The sequence below is a fragment of the Mytilus edulis genome, chromosome 3 (assembly GCF_963676685.1).
Source record: "Mytilus edulis chromosome 3, xbMytEdul2.2, whole genome shotgun sequence".
Lineage (NCBI taxonomy): Eukaryota > Metazoa > Mollusca > Bivalvia > Mytilida > Mytilidae > Mytilus > Mytilus edulis.
In genome coordinates, this window is record NC_092346.1 from 71,649,451 (window position 1) to 71,666,530 (window position 17,080).

Here is a 17,080-nt window from a genome sequence, read left to right on the forward strand (position 1 = left end):
ATCACTTCATTGTCGTAAATGTCAATAAAGACATGTGATGCTTAGATGCACAATGTGTTTTTAAAAATCTTCCTTGTACATTTAGCAATGGTACTTTCTTAAATTCATACGGTTCACCAGAGATGAATGCAGGATTTGATATAGTTAAAATTTGATTTAATTGGATTAATTCGTATAAAACAAGTAGAAAAAAAGAAAGAAAACAAGTAAAATCAGGATGACAGGAATTATCGACATTATTTGATAGTACAACATCTCATACAAGACACGAAATCCCTGTTCCTAGAAAGACGAAGTGCAAACAAACACAAGTAATAACGAACACTATGTTTGTGATCCAAATATGCAAACGTAAATGTTTGATTATTCAATTGACACTAAAGTCTAAATTTGGGAAAGACAAAAACAAAAAAACGTAGTATTCAATCATCAGAACAAGCAACGGGAATACACAAGAATACTACTTTTTTTGGAATTCTGAATCACTTTGTACTTGTTTGGCTTTATAATTTTTTTGATATGAGCGTCACTGATGAGTCTTATGTTGACGAAACGCGCGTCTGGCGTACTAAGTTATAATCCTAGTACCTTTGATAACTATATATGGGTGTTTTCAATAAAAGCGTGACTTTCAGACCTAAAAAAATGGAAAATCAACTTGTCTTAAATTTTATTTCCAGAGTTATTTTGAATACCTCTATTATAGACCTGTTTGTAAACAAAAAGTGCAATCTTAAATACTCTTTAATAATACCGCAGTCCCACTAGGCCACGATCGCACTACGATCTGTGAAAAAAATGCAAATTTTGATGATCGTAGTACAATCGTGTAGATCGCAGTAAGGTCGTATCACGGTCATGGTGAGGTCTTCAAGATCGTGATGAGCGTGGCCAACTTTGAACAATCTCAAAACAATCGTGGTGCGGTCGTGGCCAAATCAGGTCGCAGTAGAAGCGTAGTGAGAGCGCACTAAGGTCGTAGTAAGATCGCAAAGGTCGCTGTACCATCGTAGATAGAGCGTAGCTCAAGCGTGATTTTATTCGGAGAGACTGCGCTACGATCTCACTACGACCATTACGTTCTCACCACGACCTAACTGCGCTTCCACTACGATTATACTACGTTTACACCACGCTGTTCAAGACCATCGTACGATTCTAGCACGCCCTTGCCGTCCTCGTCACGCTCTTCTTACGACCTGACTACGTTCATACTTCGACCATCATTCTTATACCCCAGTCCCAATAGGCCACGGTCGCACTACGATCTGCGAAAAAAATGCAAATTTTGATGATCGTAGTACAATCGTGTAGAGCGCAGTAAGGTCGTATCACGGTCGTGGTGAGGTCTTCAAGATCGTGATGAGCGTGGACAACTTTGAACATGTTCAAAACAATCGTGGTGCGGTCGTGATGAAAACAGGTCGTAGTAGAAGCGTAGTGAGAGCGTACTAAGGTCGTGGAAATATCACAAAGGTCGCTGTGCCATCGTAGCGAGAGTGTAGCGAAAGCGTGATTCTATTCGGAGAGACTGCGCTACAATCTCAAAGCGACCATCACGTTCTCATCGCGACCCAACTACGCTTCAACTACGACCATAATACGTTTACAGCACGCTGTTCAAGACCACAGTACGATTCTAGCACGCCCTTGCCGTCCTCATCACGCTCTTCTTACGATCTCATTACATCCATACTACGACTTTCATTCTTATTGTCATTTTCACATAAAATATATGAAATCCCTCAAGGTTTTGTTTGTCTGTTTGTAATAAGGACTTCTTGTCCATTTTCCCAACCATGCTTCTCATTTTTATATAGATTAGAACGTTGGGTTTCCCGTTTGAATGGTTTTACACTAGTAATTTTGGGGCCCTTTATAGTTTGCTGTTCGATGTGAGCCAATGTTCCATGTTGAAGGCCGTACCTTAACCTAGAATGGTTTACTTTTATAAATTGTTACTTGGATGGAGAGTTGTCTCATTGACTCATACCACATCTTCCTATATCTACTAATATTGACACATGTGTGTCATCTCTGCTATCGTTCACTAAAATATCGTAATTTGAGCTTGATGGCCCAGCAATAGGTTGTAATTTAGGTTGCATTGGTCGGTCCGTCATCTCTGCTGGATCAGGATTCGTTACTATCAGAACTCCCTTTGCCTCTACATCAACCCCTACCACAACGCCCACGTGTTCTACTAGATTTTGGTGGCATGACTGTATTGTTTCAGAGAAATCTACGTATTAATCAGAAACAGAAGGAATGGAACTGTATTGATATGGAACACGATGTTGACGTTTTTGCTGAGAACGTAGTAAGATCGCAGTATGAACGTACTAGTATAATCGTGGTAAGAACGTGCTATAAGCGCAGTAGAAACGTGGTAAGATCGTTTTGCAATCGGATAACTCGTGGTATGGTCGTAGTGAGAACGTGATGAGCGTAGAAAGATCTTGATAAGCGTAGTGAGGTCGCAGAATAAGCGCAGTGAAAACGTCGTATAATCGTAGCGGGATCGTTGTAGAAGCGTACTGAGGACGTAGTAGCATCGTGAAAGCAATGGAAATTTACATTTTCATGCCGCTCATACTGCGACCTCACCACGATCTGAATTTACTTTAGATCGCATTGAGCGTGGAACGATCGTGGTCTAGTGGGACTGGGGCGTAAATATTGTAATTTTCACGTAAAATATATTAAATCTCTCCAGGTTTTGTTTGTTTGTATGTAATTAGACTTCTTGTCCATTTTCTCGAATGGCTCAACCATGCTTCTCGTTTTTATACAGATTAGACCATTTGTTTTCATTGGCACTCATACCACATTTTCCTACATCTATTGACCTATCTATGTCATCTCTGCTATCATTCACTAAAATATCGTCATTTGAGCTTTATGGACCGGCAAAAGGTTGTAATTTAGGTTGGATTGATCGGTCCGACATCTCTGCTTGATCAGGATTCGTTACTATCAGAGCTCCCCCTGCCTTTACATCAACCCCTTCAATCACGCCCACATGTTCTAGTAGGTTTTGGTGGCATGACTGTACTGTTTCCGTATTAATCTGAAATAGAAGGAATGGAACTGCATTGATATGGAACACGATATATAGTAAGATCGCGGTATGAACGTAGTATAATCGTGGTAAGAACGTGCTACAATCGCAGTAGAAGAGTGGTAAGATCGTGTTGCAATCGGATAACTCGTGGTATGGTCGTAGTGAGAACGGATGAGCTTAGAAAGATCTTGATAAGCGTAGTGAGGTCGCAGAATGAGCGCGGTGAGGACGTGGTATAATCGTAGCGGGATCGTTGTAGAAGCGTAATGAGGACTTAGTAGCACCGTGAAAGCAACGGGAATTTACCTTTTCATGCCGCTCATACTGCGACCTCACCATGATTTGAATTTATTTTAGATCGCGGTAGCGTGGTGCGATCTTTGTCTAGTGGGACTGGGGCTTTAAAATGATATTAAGCCCAGTCCCACGTAGTGCGATTGTGGCTTAGTGGGACTGCGATATTATTTTCATAATTTGTGCACTGTTTCGTTTTTGTCCCCTACGAAACTGATTCTAAACACACATATTATTACAATTTTAAATGTTTCCTATAGACATTCCAGTTTGTTTACTTTGTATAATAGAAAAATCTCATTTTTTTCTGAAATGGAGAACTATTTTTTATCGATAAAGATTAGACAGTACTTCACATATGAAGGTTCAACTCATGTTACGTAGTGGACATTTTGGTGCGTTTCGTAGATGACAAAACTGTTTCGTAGTGGACAAAAAGTTTCGTAGGGGACATCAACCCTATTCTATGTTAATAAAAACATAATAAAAATTTAATTTACATAAAACTAACCCTTGTTATTTGTTTTGCACGAATATATAATTGAAAAAAAGAGTAAAAAAAGACTGCATGGTAGTGGTAGTGTCCACTACAAAACGTTTTTCTCTCATACTTGTTGTTTCGTAGGTGACCGTTTCGTAGGGGATATATTTACATTTTTTTATTTTTTCCCCACAATCCCTGTATTGCAATAGTAACAAGACTGATTGTATTCATCAAAACATGTATTAAGCTGTACACTGATATTTTTTTTCATAATTTTAAAACCAGATACTGAAGGAGATTTCGTAGTGGACATTCACAGAAATACGGTAACACTCTTGTCCATTTGATGTGCTGAATTTTTCTTACCAACAATTTAATTGCAGTTATAAAAGCATCACTTCTTTTGTAAGACCCGTATGTTTATATCTCTTGCAAACAAAATTACATTGATTTTATAAAACTGTTTATCAGCAAATTTTAGACTTCGTTTCGAAGTGGACATTTTGTCAGGGACACACTTTCTGAAATTAAAAATCCGATGTAAAAAGCTGTTTATTAAAATAAGTTGGCTCTAAACATACTTTTTAATGATTAAAGAACTTATATTAAGTAAAAATAACATTTATTTCTACATTTTTTTACGATATTTTAGAGTATGAACGTTGAACAGGCGGTCTAGGGACATGCCATTTTGGTTGTTTTGGACCATTCAGGAATCAATATCTTGTCAATCCCTCTAAAAAATAAACTGTTATTTTGCTTAAAAATGTCAAATCTAATTCAATGTACTGACTGCACAAAAAATTGCTTGCAAAGATCAAACATATTTTTTTTAAAGTGGCTGGAACAAGAAAGTTTGTTTTTATTGAAAAACGCCCATATATGCATGCAATATAAACCTCCTCATGGTTTTAAATTTTGTAATAATGTTATTTTACATGTCGATTTCAACGAGATGGCGATATCTAACAAATTAAGTGTTACGATACATTTCTTACAATAAATACCACTTATTTATATTAAGCGTTTTATACAGCCATGTGTGTTTACAACTGGGAGATAAATACTTCATATGCAGGCGCTGCTGGAATGTTGCTACGTAGTAATGAAAATAATTGCGAAGCTGAAATAAACTCCTTTGTCGTAAAGTTTTGTTCCCAATCGTTACTCCAAACTATAACTTATTTAGTGAGATAACGTATCTATATAAGTTACATAACAATGCTTGCAAATATCGAAAAATACATGTGTGGCCGAATTCCACATTTACTCATGAATGCGCGTAGCGCAGGTGTAAATTATGATAATTGTTTTTCGGTCTCGAATTGTATGCTTTCATACATTTGCTAGCATGGATTAGTTATACTTTTTATTACAAAGGTAAAATTGTTACAAGTATGAACTTACTATAGATTTACATGTATTTAACATTTGGAGTTATCGGATATTATTTAATTTGAAATGATAGTATTTCATTACATCAAAAGCAATAATAAAAGATATTGCCTAACAAAACATTGGTAGGATATACATAGGATAAAATATGCGATAGTCGATGTTTAGAACACATCCATACCTCTGTATGCTGAAAGAATTGAATAATGTTTTTCAGATAACACTACTAAACATATAATAAACCAGGAAATCGTCAGTTAAGATGTTTGATTTATTTTGAAGACTAGTGTTGAAAGATCTGTCCTCTTTTTTACAACTGATAAATGAATGGATAATTGAAAAAGCGTATTTGTTTTCACCATTCATTTGCGATTTGTTCGTGCAAATAGGCGAGACGATAATTAATTCAGCAGATAGGAAAACATATAAGTGTATATCCAACAACAGAAACGAAGAGACAATAATAATTCATTATATTAATGCTATATGCACAAAACAATAATCTTGCTTTTATACGAAGCTTTATGAGTGGTAAAACTGTTTAAACGTTTAAAAGTCACTCTCTGCACATGAGTAAAACACAAGAATTTGCTTATTGTTTGAGTTTGATATTGATGTTTTCAAAGCAGAGCAATAAGTAATGTTTATTTTAATTTAAAGTACAACACGGATATTTCAAAGATAAAACCAGATATGCTCCGGGAACATGCATCCTCTTTTTATGATGTGTTATGTCAAGGACGTTTATGTTTATCGAGAAAAATAATATTCGGCAATACAGTTACGAGCTAACAATATATACTGTAAAATGTAAAGGCATGGACTTATGTTCGTATGTTTGTTAGAATATTCTATATCAATATTTTTTAAAACCCTTTTTTTTATATACTTTTGAAATATCACAAAGTATACATATAAAGCATCAGAACTAACACAGGATGTACACAATTACTTCTTCGAGACCCAGTTTTGCCTTCTATGATAGCAATTTCTGTGTTCGAAGTTGTTATCTAGACAACACAGCAACAACGTTTAAAATTTGAATTGTACCAGTATTGAATATTATAGGGTTTTCAACTATGTGCCGATATCACCAGTAGACTGTAGAAAGTGCAGCGAGACTACTTTCACGCTGAAACTTCTTTACTTGTACTCCTTAAATTAAAACTAGTATGTTCCCTATAGATATCCGTGTACCAAAACGACTTAATTACTGATCAAGACAAAAGGCTTGTATTTAATAAAAACTCAGAACAATACCAGGCTTATATAATGACTTAGTGGTTTCTAAAAATATCAATGCGCCGCAACGTTTTGAATGTACTTTTATTAAACTCATAGTGTTATATCGAGTGTTCTACGACGTGCGGTTTTAATCTGACAAGTGTGGTATAGATTCAGTGCTAATAATGAGCCTCCTCCATGTCATTTAAACAAATTTGTCATCACTGAGAAAGAAATTTTAGACCAGTTAAAAATTTTGAATGTTAATAAACCAGCTGGACCTGATAGTATCAGTCCTAGAATTTTAAAAGAGGTTGCTAGCTTTATTTCTAAACCATTAACTAAGTTATTTAATATGTCTCTATCAGTTAAACAGGTTCCACTGTTATGGAAAATTGCACATGTTAATCCTATTTTTAAAGGGAAAGGTAGCCCACATTCAGCTCTAAACTATCGTCCAATATCTGTTACTAGTATTGTTTGTAAGATTATGGAAAAAGTTTTATTTAAACATTTGTATAATTATATGAGGAGTAATAACCTTTTGTCAAAGTTTCAATCTGGATTCCAACCAGGTGATTCTACTGTTAATCAGTTAATTGAAATATATCATAAAATTATTAGTAATATGGATAGTGGTAGGGATGTAAGGTTTGTATTTTGTGATGTATCTAGAGCTTTCGATAAAGTTTGGCATAAAGGACTTTTATTTAAACTTAAACAATCTGGCTTAAATGACCAGCTTTTATCTTGGATAGAAAGTTATCTTTCGGATCGTCAACAAAAGGTAGTTTCAGAAGGCTTTTCGTCAACTCTAAGAAGTATACATGCAGGTGTCCCCCAGGGATCAGTTTTGGGACTCTTTCTGTTTCTTATTTATATAAATGATATAGTAAATGACATTGCTAATGATATTAGACTTTTTGCAGATGACACCTCTTTATTTGTCATAGTAGATGATGATCATGCTGTAGCGGCTGCTTCTTTGACTGATGACTTGGATGTTATCTCAAATTGGGCAAAATCATGGGCTGTTCAATTTAATTCTAAGAAAACTAAAAATATTGTATTTACTAGAAGGGAAAGGGAGCATCCACCTGTATTTTTTGGGATAAATGGTGAAGAGGTTGAGAAAATAAATATTCACTGTCATCTTGGGATAACATTTCAGTCATCAGCTTCATGGCACACGCATATTGATATTATTTATAAAAAAGCATGCTCTGGTCTTTCTGTGCTTCGTCAAGTTAAACACTTATTAGATAGGAGTTCACTTATACGTATTTATTATGCTTTTATTAGACCTATATTAGAATATGGTGATGTTATTTGGGGCAATTGCTCCCAGCATGAGACTGAGCTTCTTGAAAATATTCAGATAGAAGCTGCTAGAATTATTACAGGATTACGACGAAATTCCTCCAGACAAAAACTTTATATTGAATTAGGTTTAGAAACTCTGGAGAATAGACGTAATAAACATAAGCTTATACTATTCTACAAAATATTAAATGGGATGACACCTGCATACTTATATGAGTTAGTTCAGCCATATCTTCCCAGACAAACCCCTTATACTTTGAGGAATGAAAATAACACTTTTCACCCGCCTCTTGCTAGAACTAGCTCTTATTTTAATAGTTTCATTCCTTCCACTATAAGACTTTGGAATAGTCTTCCTTTGAGTTTACAAAAATCACCAAGTTTGGGTATATTTAGAAGTGGACTAGATAAGTTTTATAGGACTGATGATATATTTAAACCTTTCAACTATGGGATAAGGAAACTAAATATAAGTCATTGTCAACTCAGAAATAATGCTAGCAACCTTAAATCTCATTTGTTTAATCAGTTCTTATCCGAGAACACTTTTTGCACAAACTGTAACCAAATGCAACCTGTTGAGGATAACCAACATTTCTTTTTTATTTGCCCTAAGTATAATGATGTAAGACAGATCCTTCTTGATTCCATTTACTCCATTGTTGATTATGTTGACATAAATATTGAATTACTACTTTTTGGAAACAGATTATTTTCATATGATATGAATATTGCTATTTTTAAATCTGTTCAGAAATATATCAGTGACACTCAACGTTTTGTTTGAAACTTACTTTAATTTTTGTTTCATCTATTTTTATTTATTTTTTTTCTACACTCCAACATTAATTCATTTATTCCACTAAGCAAGCTTAGTGTCTCTTTCAAGCCATATATATATTTCTAATGACTTATAAAGGATATTTGCATGTTTCAAGGTACTTTAAATAACTGATGATTAATTGCCTATATATTTAAATATATTTTGCATTTAGTAAGTAACACTGTTAACATATATTTGCTCGTGTGTGCTCACAAGTAGCATGCATGTTCCACTATATTGCATTATTTTAAATACAGTTGTTGTGATTGAATTATACCTTGTACATGTAATATGGAGAGAGCTTTTATAGGCTGTGCCTGTTGCTCAATCCTTTTCATATCTTAATGAATAATATATGTTTAAAATCAAATAGATTCAGTGCCCCGAAGATAAAATAAATCACAGTAACTCAGTATTGACTGTAATTTATTATATTACATGAAATATTGACACGTCATATTGTTATCTTTAATACACGTGGATATTGTTTTTCGGGACACTGATTGAATTTTATTAATAAGTTTTTTTTAAACTGTTAACGATTCTAATATTTGACATGCAAGTCAAGATTTTACCAATAGATTTAACTATAATAGGGGGCCAGTAACCGAATGATCTAACGAGTTCATCTACTGCATCACTAACTTTTTTGTGGGAAAATTTGGTTGATTAAATAGGGAATCACTGAAGCATGACTGTAGCGGGCCCCCATCTATGAAAGTTTCTGGATCCGCCACTTGATATGACAGCTATCAAATATCAATGAAATAGAGAATGGAAACGGGGAATGTGTCAAAGAGACGTATCAACAACCCTACTAAAGAGGAGATAACAGCCAAAGGTCACCAAGGTGTCTTCAACACAGCGAAACATCTCACACCCGGAGGCGGGCCTCGGATGGCCACTAAAACAAATGTGTGCTAATATTACATTCACCATTACAATGTGTGAATAAAGTCACACTTTGGAAAAAATAAACCGAATTCAATTATTAATGATTTGCTTAATTTAGGATCTGACGAAATCGTTTAGTTTAAACATATTTTTATTGTCTAAATATACAATAGAATTGGATACAAGTTATAACAACTTAAGATAATCCTCTCCATATAAGTACAATTATATACAAAATTTCAAGATGACATCAATTATATATTTCAGTACAATATGAAAAATATATACAATAGATATAGTATGTTTAAACAGTATAACAGTTGGATACGAGTACATTTTAAGATACAGCAATATTAATCAAAGAATCTTTTTGTATGGCGTATATAACTATGTACATTTCTGAAAAGGATTGTGTTTTGTTCAACAGTAATTTCATCTGTTCCAAATAAAATATGCTCTATGGAGATATCAGTTAAGTGTTGAATGTTTTTAAAGAGCTGATTTCTATATTTATGTAGAGTGGACATTCTAAGAAAAAATGAATCGAATCTTCTAATGGACACCCACATTCACAACTTGGGTCATTTACTAAATTAACTCTGTATAAATCAGCTTTTAAAGGACTACATCTGTGTCGAAATTTTGTATGTAGTATATTTTCCATCCTGTTTCCAATGAAATAATATTTAGGTACCAAAAATGAAATATCATTTCTCCGGATGGTGTTTTTGAAATTTGGAGATGATTGTATGGATCTAATATCTAATGGTAATAAATTCCATGCTCGAATTGAAGAAGGGAAAAAAGATTTAGAAAATATGTCCAATCTACATCTCGGTACTCTATAGTGAGAACGGTTTCTAGTATTATAATAATTATCATCTGTATAATTCGAGATACAATTCATAAGATATTCTGGAACATCATTGCATAAACATAATTTACGTCGATTTCTTCTAGAACTCAAAGTTTCCCATCCAGTTTCAAAAAGTAGGGATTCTATACTTGCAAATTGCGGAAGCCCAGTAATAATTCTGGCTGCCTCAAACTGCAAGCGCTCAATTTTTTTCAGAAACTCTAACACAACATCCATCCCATAGCTCGCATGCATATTCTAAAAGTGGAATTATGTATGCAAGATATATCTTATTAAGATTGTTTCTGTTAAGAATATATTTCAATTTTCTCAGAACAAAAATTTGTTTAGTGGCACTACAGCAAATGTTATCTATATGTACTGACCACTTGCAATTATTAGAAAAAGTAACACCCAAATGTTTGTGTTCATCAACCTTTTTAATAAATTGTCCATTAAATTTCAAATAAATAGGCTGTGAATCCTTACGGAAATTAAAAACCATATATTCTGTGTTCTGAGGATTAAAATCTACAAGCCATTGTTTTGACCAATCATTTAATGTTTCTAGATCCTTATTCAATCTCCTTTCTATATCTAAAGCATTATTCGAAGAATACATGAGTGAACTATCATCGGCAATAAGTCTAACTAAACATTGAATTTCATCTGCTATGTCATTTATAAACATCAGAAATAATAAAGGCCCAAGTACTGAGCCTTGGGGCAAACCTGCTTTTAATGTTCCCAATGCAGATTCTGAATTTTTTAGAAGTACTTTCTGTCTCCTATTACTTAAATAATTTTCAATCCAACCCAATAAGTTGCCTTTTATGCCATAAGTTTTGATTTTTTCTATTGACCTTTATGTCAAAGTCGATCAAAAGCCTTCGATATATCACAAAAAATCATACACATAATTTCTTTATCTTCCATAGCTAAACAAATTCTGTGATAAATCTCAATCATTTGATGAAATGTTGAATGACCAGGAACGAAACCTGACTAGAATTTATACAATTAGCTTGTGTTCAAAAATGAAATTAAAAATATATTTATAAACTATTCTTTCAAAAACTTTGCCCACACAATGCAATAGGACGATAGTTTGAAACCATCGTTTTATCCCCTTTTTTGAAAAAAGCTAAAACATTAGAATCTTTCCAGCAACTTGGAAATTTGGAAGTTCTCATTGAACAATTAAATATAAATGATAAAGGTACACACACACTATAAACTATATACTTATATTTCAGCATTTGATGACTAATACAATCTTCACCGGATGCTTTACCAATTTCCAAAGATTTGAGTATGTCTTTAATCTCAGCCTCCGTTATTTCATCAATATCTAAGCTATGTTGGGTAAGAAGTGGTAAATCTGGAGGTAAAACTCTATCATCCGAAGATGTAGAAATATTACAAAAATATGAGTTAAGCAAATCTGCTTTTTCTTTTTCATCAACAGAAATTTCATTAGTATTTTGATTTAATAACGGAGGAATCGACGTGGAACGACAATTACCCATAACTTTTTTATCGAGAGACCAGAATGCTTTCGGGTTTTTGTTTGACTTTTCATCTAAAAGACCATTATCGTTTAAGTAGAACTGTTCCTTTGCATGAATAATCATGTTATTTACTTTGTTACGTTGAACTTTAAATTTTTTAGTATTTTGTACAGTTCTCAATTTTCGTAATTTTTTATGAAGTCTATCACGTAGTCTAATCTCTTTTCGAATTTCCGAGTTAAACCACGGTTTATCTGATGATCGAATAGTGACAGTTTTAGTAGGTATAGAATTTCTAGCAATTTCTATATATTTATCTGTGAAAAAAAAAACTGCCATTCCGTCTATGTCGTCCCCAAAAGCAGTAAAGCAGTCAAAGTAGTTTGCCAATCAAAATTCTGAATATCATTATTAAATCTAGTAAAATCTGCATGTTTATATAACCAAATAGTTCGTGTAAAAAAAATTTCGCTAAAATTCGGAATTCTTAAATATACTTTTGTAGCATTATGGTCACTCATTTGTCTATTTATATCAATAACTTCAGTAAAGGTAGCACAACAATCTTCAGAAATTAAAATTGGATCTAATAAAGTAGCTCTCCCAGATCTGTGATCAAATCTGGTCGCTTCTTTTACAACATTTTGTAAATAAAAATTATTCATTAGATCATTTAAAACATGATTGTGTTCAGTAAATAAGTCAGCATTTAAATCACCTGTAATTATAGTTTTAGTTGTTCAATTGAATGTTTAAAATTTTGCCAGAAGGAATGATTTGAACCTGGTGATGGATAAACAGCACAAAGTAAAATTTTGTGTTGTGGAAAATCAATTTCTAGCCATATAAGTTCACCGTTTTCAAATTCTAAATCGAATCGTCTCTTAGTTTTTAGTATTTCTGATACATAAACCAAAAATCCCCCGCCAAAACCGTTTCGATCATTTCTATATAATTCCTGATGGTACCCATCCATACAAATGTATGTATATCTTCACTAGAAGTATTTTCATCAAGATGACTTTCTGTGATACAAACTATGGAAGAGCCTAAGGCTAGAGTTTCAATGTATTCAAGTTTTGTTCGGACACTTCTGGCATTCAAATGAAATATCGAAATTTCGTTTTCATAGGGGCCGGGGTTTTCAGCTACATCATTACAAAGAAATATCAAAAGTAACATGATAAAGGTATGACTAATATCTACACAAAAGTTACAAAAAGAAAACTTGTAGATATAATCTAAGCTTATTTTAACAGTATATAAAACAAATTGAACAAACTGTGAAAACAGCGAAAATGTTTTCACATAATACAACATTTTCTTTTTCATAACTGAATAACACTTATAATAAAATGTGCTTTGAGATCCTGTATTGAATTAAATCATTACCCATTGTCTATGATACACATATCTTCTATTGATTAATATGTAGGATCTCTAATAGGTAATAGCCACAGAGGATGACATGTAGATAAACAAGTATGTGTAATAATACACCATAAATACACGCAAATTTGTACTCGACAATGAAAGAAAAATGAACAAAACAAACAGACATAAGCAAAAACTGTATTTACATAAACACACTGTGGAAATGTATGAGTAAATTGGTATTAGGCGTACCTTTTTCGAAAAAATAATTAAAATAATTATAAATTGATCTTATCACATAACAGTAGTGTCGTTTAAAAAACAAAAACAAAAAAACATTAAAAAAAAAACAATGATCGAAAACATTGGTGGTACTTCAGAAACCATTATCACACCAATCGAATAGACCCTAGCACAAAAACCCAATGACCTAGTTATAGGTAAACAAACAAACTGTATTAGATACTATTTAAACTGGATGAAGTATTATATTAATATCTCATTTAAGGTAAGTCTATATTTTTTACTTGATGGTATCCTAATATGTTCGTTACAAGTATTAAATAATGTTATAATCTGAAATATGTTAACATATGCATAATTATTATAAATATTCTGAATTCATTTTATAACATAGTCAGTACAAATATAAGTTTTTGATAATGTATACTTTATTAGTTCACTTAAGTCCTCCATTCCTCCAATAAACTTTTTGGTAGCTTCGGGTGTCTTTTTAGCAAATATACGTCCATCCATCGTCCAGAACGAGTCGATTTCGTGTCTTTTCCTTGCATCATTTAACCTTTTCATCAATTACTGGCGATATTGTGTGAGATCTTCAGTGATAACTGTTTTATCCGGACTATTCTTAAGCTTTCTCTTCTGTTGAAATATAGAGTTCTTAATTTTCAAATTCCTAAATCGACAGATTAACTGGGCATTGCCATATTTCTTTATAGATCCTATTATGTGTGACCTGTCAAAATCGTCAACGGTTATTTTAACATCAAGAAGAGATTTGCATAAAGCAACTATCTTATCATCTGTTGAACCAAGCTCGGTTTTCTTCAAGGGAACATTATGAAAACGCAGAGAATTTCGCCTCCCAATCGTTACTTTCATGTAGGGGAAATGTTTTATTGTTTGAAGAGTCATGGTTTGTTTTCTTCTGTGTCATGAATAAGAAAAAAATACATAACCGCTTCCTAATAATTCATGTCGCGACAGGTTCAGTAGAACTTTAAAAAAACAGAAGATTTCCCATGAACCCAGTCAAGGCATATTATTCATCTAATCCTGACAATTCTTTGAAACAGACAAGTATCAATCATTGTAAACAGTACTTTTAAAATATCTTTTATCGTATGATCGTGTGTAAATCTAGATTTATTTATATCAATAAATAAATCTTTATTGAGAATAAAAATAATGCAAAATATAGCGATATCTAAACAATCACAAATGTGCTTGAATAAAGGAGTTCGTGAGTTCAAAGGAATATTTTAATGGTGGCTTTAACACATGTAAATATAATTTTATTACAAATACAAGATTCAAATTCAAATTCCAATAGCTTAAAGAACAATTTGAAAGGGTCAAATTTAATCCTTCCAAGACCTTGAAAGGGTTCTGATTGCTTTTAGAATATATCAAATGATCGAGATGTCCTTACAGTTGGCGTCTAGTGTTGGTAAAAGTCAAAAGAGAACGTCAAAAAATAAAAGACAGTCTTTTGGATTGGTTTTTAATTTGCTGATCATGAACCACTGTCACGGGTAAATTTTGGTGTTTAAGGCCCCAGTATCAGAAACGCAAAAATCAAGGAGATAATTATAAAACGGATGATATAAATGAGAAATTGGTGAACTGAAAAAAACAAAACAAATAATGTTGACTGACTCAAAAATAAATGAAGAGTTGGGTAGGGTGTAAAAATTGAGCACTAGCAACTATTCCAAATTAGACTGCCATCTATACGAATTACTCTAGCGGATGTTTTCCTTAATAAGTGTATCCTTCTGCTTTGTTACACTACATATGTATAACTAGTAATACAAGTATTAAATCAAAGTCAGTCACTATTGCTGTGTATTTCGTAATCATGACCTACAAGGTATTTGGCCGACCATTGTATGGTTGGTTTACAATAAGACTTAATTGTGAGGTTTTTTTTTATAGAAGACACGAGTCGCCTGCCGTTTCATTTTCAATTTAAAATAGATATAGGAAGATGTGGTATGAGTGCCAATTTATAAAAGTAAACCATTATAGGTAAAGGTACTGATTGTCTTCAACACGGAGCCTTGACTCGCGGCTTTACTTCTTTTTTACAGTTTTCAAAATAAGTCTGTCAAGAGAAGTTGTTTATTACAGAAGTATGAAGGGTCAAATGAACATATCGTTTTATAACAGAAAAACATAGCATATGGGAACAAAAAGAAAATCGCCTCTTTTGTCGTATACATGTATATAAGTATATGGAGAAGAAACGTGAATCTGAAATGCATATCAAGAAAAAGACAATTATTTCTATTCAGATATATTAAAAGTATTTCGTCAGTGATAGAAGCTGACTGACGTTTTGAAATATGCAGCAAAAACGTTTGATCATGAGTTCTTACATTGATTCATATCTTAATATACCTCATTTCTTTAAAATAAAGTATAAAATAAAGGCATGATATTTTTAATATATACAGGCATTTAATCATACTATCCGCAAGTTTTTTTGTAAGTTCAGTCTAGGCATTTTTTAATATAGCGGCAGGACATTTAGTAACTATTGATCGGTGCGTCCATTGTCGTTAAAATTAACCGTTAAATATTCTTTATAACACTGCGCCTGCAATAAAGTTGGTTAAAATGCATATTAAGTATTAAGTTGGTCAAATTGTACAAAAAATTGCCTCTACGATATAAGTAATAAGTAATTTTCTTATTGGAAACTACAGACTCATTTTTTGATTTTCAAAACCAGAAATGTAATTTAAGATTTTCTTCAAATGTTCAAGTATTTATACTCCAAAATCAAGTACCGTAGGATTATACCGAATTACATTTGATTTAATAAAAACTGGCGACTAAACATGGAAAATACTGTGAGTACGAAAAAAATAAAGATTTTTGGAATTTTGTGTGCATAAACTAAAGTATATTAAAAAAGTTTTATTGCAATAGGAAGAAGAATTGGTTGTTGACTCTACTTAACAAATCTTTGCATATGATAGATTAAATTATAATACGTCATTACGTGGGCGTCAAATAACTAACTGATTTCAGAAAACTAAACTGAAGTATTTTAAAAGCATCTGTGATGGAATATGGGAAGTCTCTATCACCTAGTCACTGCTAGTGCATGTTAAACGAATTTGTATTAAAATCTTAATATGTAGTAACCAAGGAACAATTGGAAAAAGTTTCGTAGCTGTCAAGATTCCTTTCACGTATTTCATAATGCTATTCATCTCTTACATAAAGCGCATTAGCTGATCTTGTTTTTGATGGGTTTTCAAGCGTTTTGTGTTTTTCCCCAGCACTCCTATAACAGGAAGTATAGATTGAAATTAAGTACAGGACACGATTTCCAAAGAAATGAAATGACAATAATCTTAAAACACGCAATTTTATAAGAAATATTGTCGTCCGATGAGAAAATTACAATCACAAAAATAATAATCCCAGACAACTGTGAAGAGTGAATTGAAAGGTTTCATTCTGAAATATACAACATCGCTTTGTATGTATACGCAAAACAAATGTTTTAGATTGCTTTATTACAACCTTTAGTAAATATTCTTAAAAAAAACTCAAAAGCAGTCACGTTTCTCAAGTTTGTTTT

The 17,080-nt window shown here is 32.8% G+C and overlaps 1 protein-coding gene across 2 annotated transcripts in view; it reads left to right on the forward strand.

Annotated features, from left to right (window-relative positions):
• LOC139517328 (QRFP-like peptide receptor) overlaps positions 1-17,080 on the forward strand; it is an 89,814-nt gene that overhangs the window by 36,834 nt on the left and 35,900 nt on the right. The window lies entirely within an intron of this gene.